The sequence below is a fragment of the Lemur catta genome, chromosome 8 (genome assembly GCF_020740605.2).
Source record: "Lemur catta isolate mLemCat1 chromosome 8, mLemCat1.pri, whole genome shotgun sequence".
Taxonomy (NCBI): Eukaryota; Metazoa; Chordata; class Mammalia; order Primates; family Lemuridae; genus Lemur; species Lemur catta.
This window is the reverse complement of record NC_059135.1, coordinates 80970304-80982840: the sequence shown is the minus strand read 5'-3', so window position 1 is coordinate 80982840 and position 12537 is coordinate 80970304.

Here is a 12537-nt window from a genome sequence, read left to right as displayed (position 1 = left end):
ACTTACGTGCACACATGGAAGCAACGTTCCATATGTGGGAGGGGGCAGGAGGGGATGGGTATATCACACCTAATGGGTTTGGAGTAAATTCTCTGGGGGGATGGGCATGCTGTAGCTCTGACTCAGGCTGTGCAAAGTCAACATATGTAACCTAAACATTTCTACCCCCGTAATAGTCCGAAAGAAAAAAAAGGAAAAAAAAAATGCAAAGGAAAAAAAAACACACACACATACACACAAAAACAAGAAACAAAACCAAAAAAGGCCTAGCACTCTGGTAAGCCGAGGCGGGTGGATCGTTTGAGCTCAGGAGTTCGAGACCAGCCTGAGCAAGAGTGAGACCCTGTCTCTACTAAAAATAGAAAGAAATTAACTGGATAACTAAAAATATATAGAAAAAATTAGCCAGGCATGGTGGTGCATGCCTGTAGTCCCAGCTACTCGGGAGGCTGAGGCAGAAGGATGGCTTGAGCCCAGGAGTTTGAGGTTGCTGTGAGCTAGGCTGACGCCATGGCACTCTAGCCTGGGCAACAGAGTGAGACTCTGTCTCAAAAAAAAAAAAAAAAAAAAAAACAAAAACAAAAAAAGACATCAGTGAGACAATTAATGCTTTGTAGATAAGTTACAGACTTGTAGTACTCTAAATTCTTCTTAATAGGAAGGAAATTTGTTCTTGAACTAATATGAGGCTCCTGAAAATGGGGTTCACACATCCCATTTGTGGTAATGATTCAGAGCTTCTAGTCTGTGGAGCATGTTTCCAACATTATTATCATGTTGTTAACACTTAGCTGTCTTTAACTTCTCTTACACCTTCACAGTGTTGCTCACTGAACTGACTGACCAGGAGAACCCACTTGCTGATTCCTGAGTGAACTCAGAGAAATGATGTACCTGCTAGCAGGGTGAGAAAGCATACACTTCCATACACTTCTCCTAGTAGAAATATTTTACACAATATTTTCATAGGAAAATATTTATCTATATATTTAGTATTTATCTATCAATGTTAAAATTTCTGTTTGATCTAGAAATTTTATAACTAAGAATCTTTCCTGAAGATTATGCAAAGATATAAGTCTAGGGATATTAAATAAAAGTATATTTGTTACAACCAACAATTAGAGACCTTACCTCATATAGTTGTTAGGATGATTAAATATGTTAATATTTATAAAGTACTTAGAATAAAGACGGATGAAAAGTCAAATAGTCAATATTTGTTGAGTAAAATACACATTCCCATAAAAATAACAGAGTGGTTACTAAATAGTAACTTATTCAAACAATGGAATATAAGATACTCTTAAAAGTAATGGGGTAGATATTTCATAAAAATATAAACCTAGTGGAAAATTAGTTTACAAAACCATTTACAGTGTGATTCTATTTTTATAAAAATACACATTAAACATAAAATAGGAACACAATGCAAAAATATATAATAGACATATAAATATATTACAAAGTATATTTTTACCAGTTATTCGTATTTTAATCAAATATACATTTGAGTATTGTGTTTGAAATTATTAATCAACCTTGAAATATGAAAAATGAATAAAATTCCTGGCATTGCTTTCCTTTCTCCAAAGAGCTAAGAAAAAAGGTCATACATGTATTGCATATAACACGTAAGTACAGTGGTACTAGATAATTCTCACTGACTTTTAGAAGAATCAGAAACCTTAGAGCTCTAAAGAATGACATTCCAACAAAGAAGAAAGAGTCTGTGAGGTTGTTAGGGTCAACTGTAAGCTCAAAACATTTGCCTTCTCCAAAGAAGTTGACAACAGAAAAAACTCATGGTTTCTAAAGACATTCCAATGGTCTTAGCAAAAGAAAAAAAAAAAAACCCACAAAGCTGAAGTCTGAGAATTTACTAGATGAAAAAGATTGGATGTTGGGTTGATACTGAGTAAGCATTTGTATTAGCACTTCAGATTGGGGAGTGCTGAGAAATCCTGTCTAAATTCTCTATTTTTTAAGATTTTTTTCTTTTTTTTTTTGAAACTTTGCCTCTTCAAAGAAATTTCTTTTATATAAAGTCCAAGGTGAAAGTCCTTTTTCCAATTTTACTTTTCCCTGACACCTACTAATACTAACTCTTCTACTACAGCACTTTTTTCATTTCACATCTATTTGTAAGTTGTGTGTTACAAATATTTCCTAGTTGTATATATAAAACTTAAACTAATTACTCCTGTCTTCCCAAATAAACTGAAAACTTCTTTGAGTAGTAACTGTAAATGATATTTTACATCTTCATCACAGTTACTAAGAAGAGCGCTTTGCATATTATGGTTTTTCTGTAAATTCTGACTAAATGAGCAAATAAAACTCTTTTAATGAATAATGACAACAGGGACAGAAGGCCTGACCTAGTAATGGGTGGCATGATAATTATGATTTTTATGATTTTTTCGCCATAATAATCACTGGAATTTTAACACAATTAGAAATCTAATTATTTATAATTGAAAAGCCTGCTGTCATTAACATACTCATCTGAATGTATTCAGGTGTCCCAAGTGTGTTATTTTTATTCACACAATTTAAACTTAGAAAAAAACCTTAAAAAGTGCAATTATTTTTCCCCCCTAAGGTGCTAAAGTCTCTTTTATATATGTAGTTTGTACACCCAGAAACCCACTTTTTTTGCTACCCAATTCTGAGACTTTAGAAAAAGCAGAAAATGTGATTTCAGGTTTTTTTCCTGTTTATTTCTTACCAATGACAGAAAACTATAACTATCACTAAACATTCAAAAAAAGTTATACTGCAATTAAGTAAAGCTGAAGTACATATTTTAAAAGAAACCTAAATGTTAATAAGACAGATATAAAATTCAGCTCAGGTAATAATCAGAGTCAAAGTAATGTGCATGCTAAGAGCTTTATCTATGCAAATATCTGTCCTTTAGAAATGAATAAAAGCCATAAATGAGGATTAGTTTTAACTCCACTCACTCTTATTCACTTTTAATAATGTAAAACAATTTCTATTTTGTCTTAGAATTCAGTTCTTAAAAATAGATATTTAGCAGGCCAGATTTTGCCTTTGTGTTACACCTTGTTACTCCAACTACTTCAAGATTTAGTATCTTCCTCAAAAATAACTCTTCTGAAGAGTCACATTGAGTCTAAGGTAGTTGTATCTAATGGCTCCACAATAGTCTAAATTATATTATATCTCTAAGGCAATTTTCCTCTTTGATGCTGGCTTTCAATCGCATTTCCTTGGCTTCTAACAGCAGTAGTTTTTAAGAGCTTGCATTTTCCCACAAGATCTAATGACCTCTAAGTCCACTTATGGAAAAAATACAGTATTTCTAACTTTTGTTTAACTGCTTAGAGTAATATGAAAGAGACGAGAAAAAGAAATCATTGATAAAGAAAAATACTTGGTGAAGCTTAGTCTGAAAATTCTGGATTTCATTGCTTATATAATCTTGGTAATGTTTGGTACTGTTGAAGTAGGAGATAAGAATGTGTTTTTACACTTCTCAGTCTCTTATTTTATTCCTACCTTTTGCACTCCAGTCTTCTATGTCCACTTGCATGTGTGAATCAGTTAGCCTACTTGTGTATGTGAAGTTACCTTTAGTTAATCCTAAGTAAGTTATCATTATGTCACCTTTGCTATGACCCTGCAGTTATAACATCAATGACGGCTCAACTGTCACCCAATTCTATTTTAGAATGACCATTCTCTTAATATATTTCAACTGAAAAAAAAAAAATACAGAGGCATTTTGATTCTCACCATGTTTCTTGACAACTTCTTAGATATTCACACTGGACAATATAAATCATTATTCTGAACTAGTTTTCGTGGTGTGTGTGTGTGTGTGTGTGTGTGTGTGTGTTCTGATGTTTATTAACAAATACAGCCTCCACCACCATATGCTTTGGATATCTGTAGAAGTAGATTCAGATATCATGGGACCTGAAGCTTAAATAGGTATACAGCAGTATTAAAGAAAAAGAACAAAAAGTATAAGAAATTAAATACAAACAGAAAAATTTTTTTAGAATGAAAAAGAAATATGATGGAATGTAAATTATAAAAACTGTGATTTACTGTAAGCCTCATAATATCCAGAAAAGAATAATTTTTATTATTTGTGTCTAACATACTATTAAAATATGTTTTCCTGCATTTTTTTATTGTGCATCTTTGGTTGCCTCTGGAAAGAACTATTATTTTGCAATTTCTTTTTCCTAAAAAAGATGTAAATATAGTTCAGCCTTTTTTCTCACACAGTTGCTTGAATTTTATTATTATTATTGATAGTTGGGATTCATCACATTCCCACACAGACACACTGTGTGCCCACAAATTCATGAATTGTAGTAAGTTCTCCTGTGTGAGATTTCATATAAAAATAATGCTTTGTGCATTTAAAGTTACATGTTAAATGTCTCTGTTTTTGACAGAACTTTTAATTGACATTGTTGAGAACCTAATCCTTTTTCATGTTTGATGATAAGAAAAATGTTTCACATAGCAGCTTATGATTCCATGGAGTTCAGACCTTATTTCATCTGTACTTCTCATATATTCCTGGTAGTATCTACTACTGTTGGATATAATTATATTGCAAATGCCTTCCAACACTGCACCTTTGGGTCTTGATGCTGTGGGAGTCCTCACAGTGGATGGTAGACATATTCCTGGAAGCCAAGTCACTCTTGAACAGCTACAGACTACACTCAACCCAAACACAATGTTCTCAATTCACATCCTTCAGTTGAATCTTAAAAATGCCTTTGGTCATATCATACCAATAGACATAAAGAGAAGTGCAGCATTGTAGAAGTTACAGTAGAAAGAGCTGGAGACTTGACTGATTGGAGCAACGATATCTTAATTTTGTAAATTTGGCAAACACGTTACATGGGAACATATTTCTAAGGTTCATCCCAAAGTCCAGAAAGAAGTGTATGCAAGTGAGTTTTATTTTACATCTACATCTGAGTATACACAATATGTATAAGTTTTAAGCACCTGGTTGGCCATTGCACATACATTTCTCATTTCATTTTCCCAATTGATCTTGACATTTTAGAAGTATTCCAAAGGTCAAGAGTCAATTCATTTACATAATTCCCCCAAATTCTACAAGTAGTAAATGACTAAAGCAGGATTAAAGCCAGGTCCATGTTTCTCTAAAGCTCAAATGAGACTCCTTACACAGATTTGCCACACTGAGTAGGCACAGACTGATACTATATACAAAGCAAATTTCTTAGCCTCACTGCAGCAGTCTCAGGTGATTCTGATATAGGTGATCTGAGGACAACCCACCAAGAAACACTGTTTTATATCATTCTACTCTGATGCACTCTAGCTCTGTAATGCTTATTAAAATTAAATATGAACCAAGTATTAATTGACCTAGTTAGCAACCTTCACTGGTAAACTTGACCTAAAAAAATTCTTGATCAATCATGGGAAAAATATGATTTCAAAGAGATCTGAGGAAGAATCTTTATTCAAGATTTTTCTTTCATATATCTCCTTGTGCCTTAACCAATCTTAGCATCAATATTAGATATGGATAACTAATTCAGCCTTAGAACATCTTCACCTATTGACCTTTTCAGGTCCTATCCACATAAACTGTCTCCATCTTGATCCTTGTGGCAAGTCTTTTGTTATTTCTAAGTCCTTTGACTGGCATGCATGGAGAAGCTAACTCTAGAATGTAGTCTTCATTTCAGTCAGGGAGATGATTCTGGAAGATAGCAGCAGCAGGGCAATTGCAAGAAGGTAAACCAGCAAAATTGTCAAAGAGGCTTGGAGAGTTCATTAATGAGAAAAGGTAGGGAACCAAGACAGGTTCACTTCACTCCAGGGGAGCTGTACTCAGCGTCTTTATTTTACCTGCACTATATTTACAGGCTCAGTCACCATAGTAAAAATCTACATGCTCAGTGTTTCCTTTTATTTTTAACTGGGGGTGGGGGGGTGAAAAGCCAATCAGGACTACTTAAAGACACCTTTGCTTGAGAGTGGATAACAATAGGAACACTTCTGCCTTCACCTGGCCCATAGTGTTTTCTGACATAGATGAAAGTAGTCCACGTGATCTATCTAAAGAATGGGTGGAAACTCTCCCTTTTTAAGAACAAGCAGATTCATCCACATATTTTTTTTGAAATATATTTTCATGTTATTACAATTCTCAACATCATTATTAAAAGCTCTTATTAAATATTTTTTGTCCTCTAGGTAGATTTAGTAATTGATTAAAACCATATGACCTTACAGAACAGAACAATCTGTTGCTTTTCTTTATTTACCTCAATGAACATTTTGCATACAGCTAGTCTAATATAAACTCCAACAAAGCAGATCAGAGCCTGTATACCATCTTTCTACATCTGGTGGATTTTGCCCATAGTATAAATGAGTAAGGAAATAATGATGCTTTTTCCACTATATTATACTGTAATTCTGTCTGGCTCCCACTGAGGTTTACATGCCTAGTAATCTAAAGTAAGCATAGCCCTGGAAAAGAACATAAAAAATGGAAAACAAAGGAAAAATACCCGCAGAAAATTTGTTGGGCTATTTGTTCTCTGGATTTTTACAAAATCACCTATTCGACAAGATAAGATTCTAAACCTACAGACTCAAAGTGGTTATTATACAAACAAAACCCCCTCACAAATATATTTCATAGTTAATATATTGTACTTATGGCCACCCAGGGTTCAATTTTCTATACAATATTGCCAGATAAAAGAGGTTTTGAAAATTCACACAGTTGGCTTTCCAACAACCTCTACTTTGTCAAGTTTAATTTACAGGAGTAAGTCCCAAGCATGGACTAGAATTGAACAACATTTATTTGGCACCAAATTCAGCAATAAATGCAAAGGCAAACAGCATGCACATACATTTCTACAAAGGATAGTAGCACCTGCTCTCCAACTTTAATATAGACTACTTGAAATCCAGGTCAAGGATACAGAATGTGATTTATAGCTGACTACATCAATTTAATGCCTGTTTTTCCTTGGGAGGAAAGAGAATTGAGTGCAGTTAAAATAACAGTTCTTTAGTGTTCTTAGAACTACAACTCTAAAGGTCTTTTTAGTAATGTCTATTAGACTGTTCCAAAATTAATGAAGCCATCAACAGATATTATTGAGAATCTACTATAAGCTCATTACTATGGGAAAACTGTTATGGTATACTATAATTCTGTCTGGTTTCCACTGAAGTTTGCATGCCTAGTTAATCCAAAGTAAGCATCACCTTAGTAAGTAAGCATGACCTTATTTGAACCCAAAGGTTCAAATAAGAAACTTCTAGGAAAAAAAATTGTTTAATGATCTTTATATGACTCAGATTCTCAAAGTTGTCTGAATGGATAAAAAATAGAAGACCCTGCTGTGTTATCAGTTTAAAAACTAAACAAACACATACATACATACACTCACATTTATTAACTTCTGTGCCTTGTATAATCTTCTTAATTTTATAAGTTCTCAGTTTTCTCTCCATAAAGGAAATTGTTGTCTAGAATGAATGCTTCCCAAAATTTTGTTTTGTAAAACAATAATATATTCTTCAAGATGCTAGTAAGCATTCTATAAAGATAAGTAACTGAATATAGGAGATGTATGGAATTTTAGTTAAAGATGGGAAACACTGAAAAAATAAAGTTGAATATATTTCACTACAATAAGACATCTCAGAATCTTAAATATGCTAATGCACACTTTGACTCTCTTAAGAATATTTAGTTTCCCAAATTAGCCCAAGGAACAATGTGGATAAAATGGTACTGATGAATTTCTAACAGTTCCTTCCAGTTTTCATAATGCATAATTTTATAAAATCCCAGGCCAATGACTTGGCTTTATAGGAATTTGCTTAACCTGCTTTCTAAAAGTAATCTAATTATGTCCCACATCAAAGTAAATCAAGGAAAATAGAATGACCAACTGATGAACTGGAATAATTAACACATTCTGAAAAAGCGCCACATAATTTTGTAGTATCTTTTGTTTCTTTGAATGAAATATAAATTAGATTAAGTTTTAAATTAACATGTAACACTTATAGCATTCTTTGATGTATTACTTAGTATCTTAATCAAACTCTAATGTGTAAAGATACACAATCCAATGTTTTCTTTAACATCTAGTCTTGCGATTCTATAGACAGCTACAAAAGTAAGACTAATGAATGATCCAACGTAAACTGATTTTTGGGTTAAGCAAAAAGCAACCTACTAATACCATATCACTCTAAAAATGCTAATCATTTGATAAATATTTTATATTGAGCTTTGACATGTGCTAGGTGCTATGTTAAAAGTATTAGATGTATTACATTTTAATTTAATTTTAATTTCACATTCTAAGAGATAGATGAAAACTTTGTAATGAAAAATCCATGTTTTAGAAATGTTAAGATACTTTACCAAAGTCACATAGGTAGGAAGTTGTGACATAGAGACTTGATATTTCGTGAGTCATATCTTAATTATGGATGTTGTACTTCAAACATACATAATAATCTGACACATTTTAATAATATACATTCTCACTATGATGCTTTGTAGCATTGAGGTATAAATAATAAAATGCTTCCTCCACATAGCTACAAATTGAAATGATGTTTTGAAAGTCAAATTTCACATATTTGTTAAGCCTTCTGAAAGCAATATCTTACCTACAAATCAATGATGTTCACATTAATGAATTCAGGAATCTCAAATCATTATATTTCATAATTAGAGATAGGTATAGAAATCAAAATATCTAAATGTAAAGGAAATATATCAACTTAAATTTTTAACCTGAAAAATAAACATATCAGCAATCTATAAGTATAAATGATGCACCGGGTCCCTTAAGTAGTAGGACATTGTGAACCTAGAAGCAGCCATAAACTTAAGCACCTTCATATTTTACTCATAGTCAGTCTTTTTTATTCAGACACATAAAATTTGTGTAGTATCCTCATCCTTCAGGGTGGAGCAGTACTGAAATTTCTCAGTACCACTTACATCATTAATTCACCATTACATCTATAAAATCTCAAAATTAAAGTGACTTCACATATCTGAGAATTTATCTCCAACTCCTTTGGCTCAAAGCTTTATAATTTGTCAAAAGGATTTCAGCTCTCAGACAAGATTGTATGAAGGGTTTCCAAAAATTAGTGTATGTAAGAATCACCTGCGAATCTTGTTAAAATGCTGGTTCCTAGGTTACAGCCTGGATGTAGATGAGTGATTTTTTTGGATCCTGAGTGATACCTGGTTTAAACAAGCACTCCTCTGGGCGAGACGATCTAATGCAGGTGAGCTACAGATCATACTGTAAGAAACACTACTGTAGGGGCTCAGAAAGTGGATGCAGAGGATCGCTTTGGCATCTACATTTTTATGTGAAAGCTACTGTTGATCTAGACTAAGAAAATGTGTAACACTGATGACATTAAAATTCCTTGTATGAGGGGGTAACTGGATGCCTTTTATTTACCTTGTGTAATCCAATTATTGTCTTAGAGATCTCTACAGCTGGAATTTAACCTGTATTAAACTAAAACAATCTTTTCTGCTCCCTGTAAGCATAGTGCCCAATTCAGAATGTTTCATGTAACTTAAATAACAAAACAATCTATTGAATAAAAGCCAAGATTATCTCGGTGAGGGAAAAACGATGAGAAGTTTTAAGGAGCTGAAAGAAACATGTAGATAAGGGAGTCTAGCAGATATAAGACATTTAAATGTTTTTTCAAAGGACTGTTAAATACTCAATATCAAAAGCTATGAAAACAAGGACATTTTTGCAGTACTGGAGGAAACTTGTATAATATATTGAACATTGGGTTAAGGCAAGAAAAAAAAACAATAATGGTGATTTGGAAGTATTTTAAAAAAGTGAAAACAATATGAATTTACTAGTTTTTCTTTCCATTATCTAGCAAAGAGAATATATAGTGAATGGAACTTTGGAAAAAAATACAATTTTACCCTTTTATTTCTTGTTAAATGATTTCTCTCCTTTGTAGCATGGGTGATATACATTGACCAGTATTTAAAAATAAATGTCTCCAGGAAAGAAAATGTTGCCTATCAAACAGACTATGGAGAAATGGATATTTATAAAACCTTGACTGTATCTCTTTTACATGGATAATTGCCCATCAAAATAAATCCCCACATGTAATAAATCTGTCTTACATATGATGAACATTCAACTAGTTGGATGATTGAATATTTTATTCAAATGTTGAATATATAATCAGAACCAAACTGATTATTAATTATATTGGAAACAAGAATGTTGTGTGGAGTCTATGGAAATACAACATTTGAACAGACTGTCACCCAAACAATTTTTATCCCACAAAATAAATAGTATGGTAATTAAAATGAATTTTAAAAAATACAATACTTGGAGTAGGTACTGCATTTCTTTATTTTGTAGTTTATGAAGAGGTCATTGGTCTATTATCAAGTCTGAAAAATCTTAAATTATTCACTGAGTCATGTATGTTGAGGAATTACTTTCTCATGAATTACTGAAACACTTAGTAACAAATTTATTTCACTGTTGTATTTCAGGCCCAACTTTAACAAAATCTATGATGCAGAGATAGACCTGCTGCAGTTACAGATTTATTGACAGAGATTTAAGAGATCTCCGCTGTATTCAAATTACTTTATATCTATTTAACACATTTGCTCTAATTAAAAAGTAAGACTTCACTTTCTTGCAAATCTCTCTGTGTATATGCTTTCTCAGAAGAGAAAGATCTAGTGACAGATCAAATGAAAATGTTAAAATATAAATTACATATTTTAACATGCTTTCTCTGAATTTAGGAATGATATCAGATTAAAGCTGAAATTTTAGTGAATCAATCCTGATGTTTGGTGTATTTGTTTCATTTCCCAAGTCAATTATATCTTACATATAAGAAATTTCTAAAGCAGATTGAGAGACATATGGGTTTCAATTAGTTGCAATTGGAGGAAGACTCTGTTGTCAGAGTACTCAACTTATTTGTAGAGTCAATTGAGACTGTGGAATGTTAGTCCACTGCTTTATTTATTTCAAATTCATTTACTTCTCAAGTTAAACCTAAAGATTTCCCAGAATGAGAGATGAAGACAAACTCTTCATTACGTCTTTGAAAATAGCCATGATGGGCTTGGATTTTGACCTAATCATTTAGGGTTAACACAGGATTACCTAAGGAGTAGCTTTCACTTTTGTCTTTTTTTCTGCCATATTGGTTCCCATCTACATCAAGAGCCAGTTAACTCACCATTCTCTAAGTAGCTAGTCAAAGGATACTTCTTTTGCCCCAGAGAGCTAGGGAACCTTAATCACGTTATGTTTTCTTTTGAAATTCCAGCTGCTTTAAAGTGTTAACCAATAACTTTAGTTGTTTAACTCAATGGTAATATTTAGCTAAAGAGATCAAACATCTAACTAGTTGCCTGACTGGGTTCTAAAACCACTGATTTCACTTATTCATTCATTATTTTACTGACACTTCATAATGTGCCTGGTACACTATAATGGGCACTAGGGACATTATTATATATGAAGGTAAAAACACCCATCAAGGAGAGCTAAGAAGACATGCTTACTTCATTATTTTGCAGATGTGGCATCAGTTCTACCACTAGATTAGAAATGAAGGGAGTGTGTCCGAATCAAGATTTTTAGATATTAAAGATAGTGATAATGAAAATAGTCAAAGAAACAGGCCGGGCGCGGTGGCTCACGCCTGTAATCCTAGCACTCTGGGAGGCCGAGGCGGGTGGATCGCTCAAGGTCAGGAGTTCGAGACCAGCCTGAGCGAGACCCCGTCTCTACTAAAAATAGAAATAAACTATCTGGACAACTAAAAAAATATATATAGAAAAAATTAGCCGGGCATGGTGGCACATGCCTGTAGTCCCAGCTACTCGGGAGGCTGAGGCAGTAGGATCGCTTAAGCCCAGGAGTTTGAGGTTGCTGTGAGCGAGGCTGACGCCACGGCACTCACTCTAGCCCGGGCAACAAAGTGACACTCTGTCTCAAAAAAAAAAAAAAAAAAAAAAAAAAAAAAGAAAATAGTCAAAGAAACAAAACCCCAAAACTTACAGGTGCAAGGCAGGTAATAGAAGTGAGTAAAAGGGTTAGTAGAGATGTTGTAGGGTTGAAAGTTGACCTGCCTTGCAGAATTCCTGCCTACTATTGTTGAATCTGATTTAACAATAAAAGGAGAAAGTGGCAACTCCTTCTATGAAGCCAGTATCACCCTGATAGCAAAGCCAGGCAAGGGAACAAAAACACCAAAAAAGAAAACTACAGACCAATATCCATGATGAACGTAAATGCAAAAAATCTTTAACAAAATACTAGAAACTGAATCCAACAGCACATCAAAAAGTTAATACACCACTATTGAGTGGGTTTTATTACAGGGAGGCAAGGATAGTACAATATATACAAATCAATAAAGGTGATGTGCCACATAAACAAAATTAAAAACAAAAAACATATGACT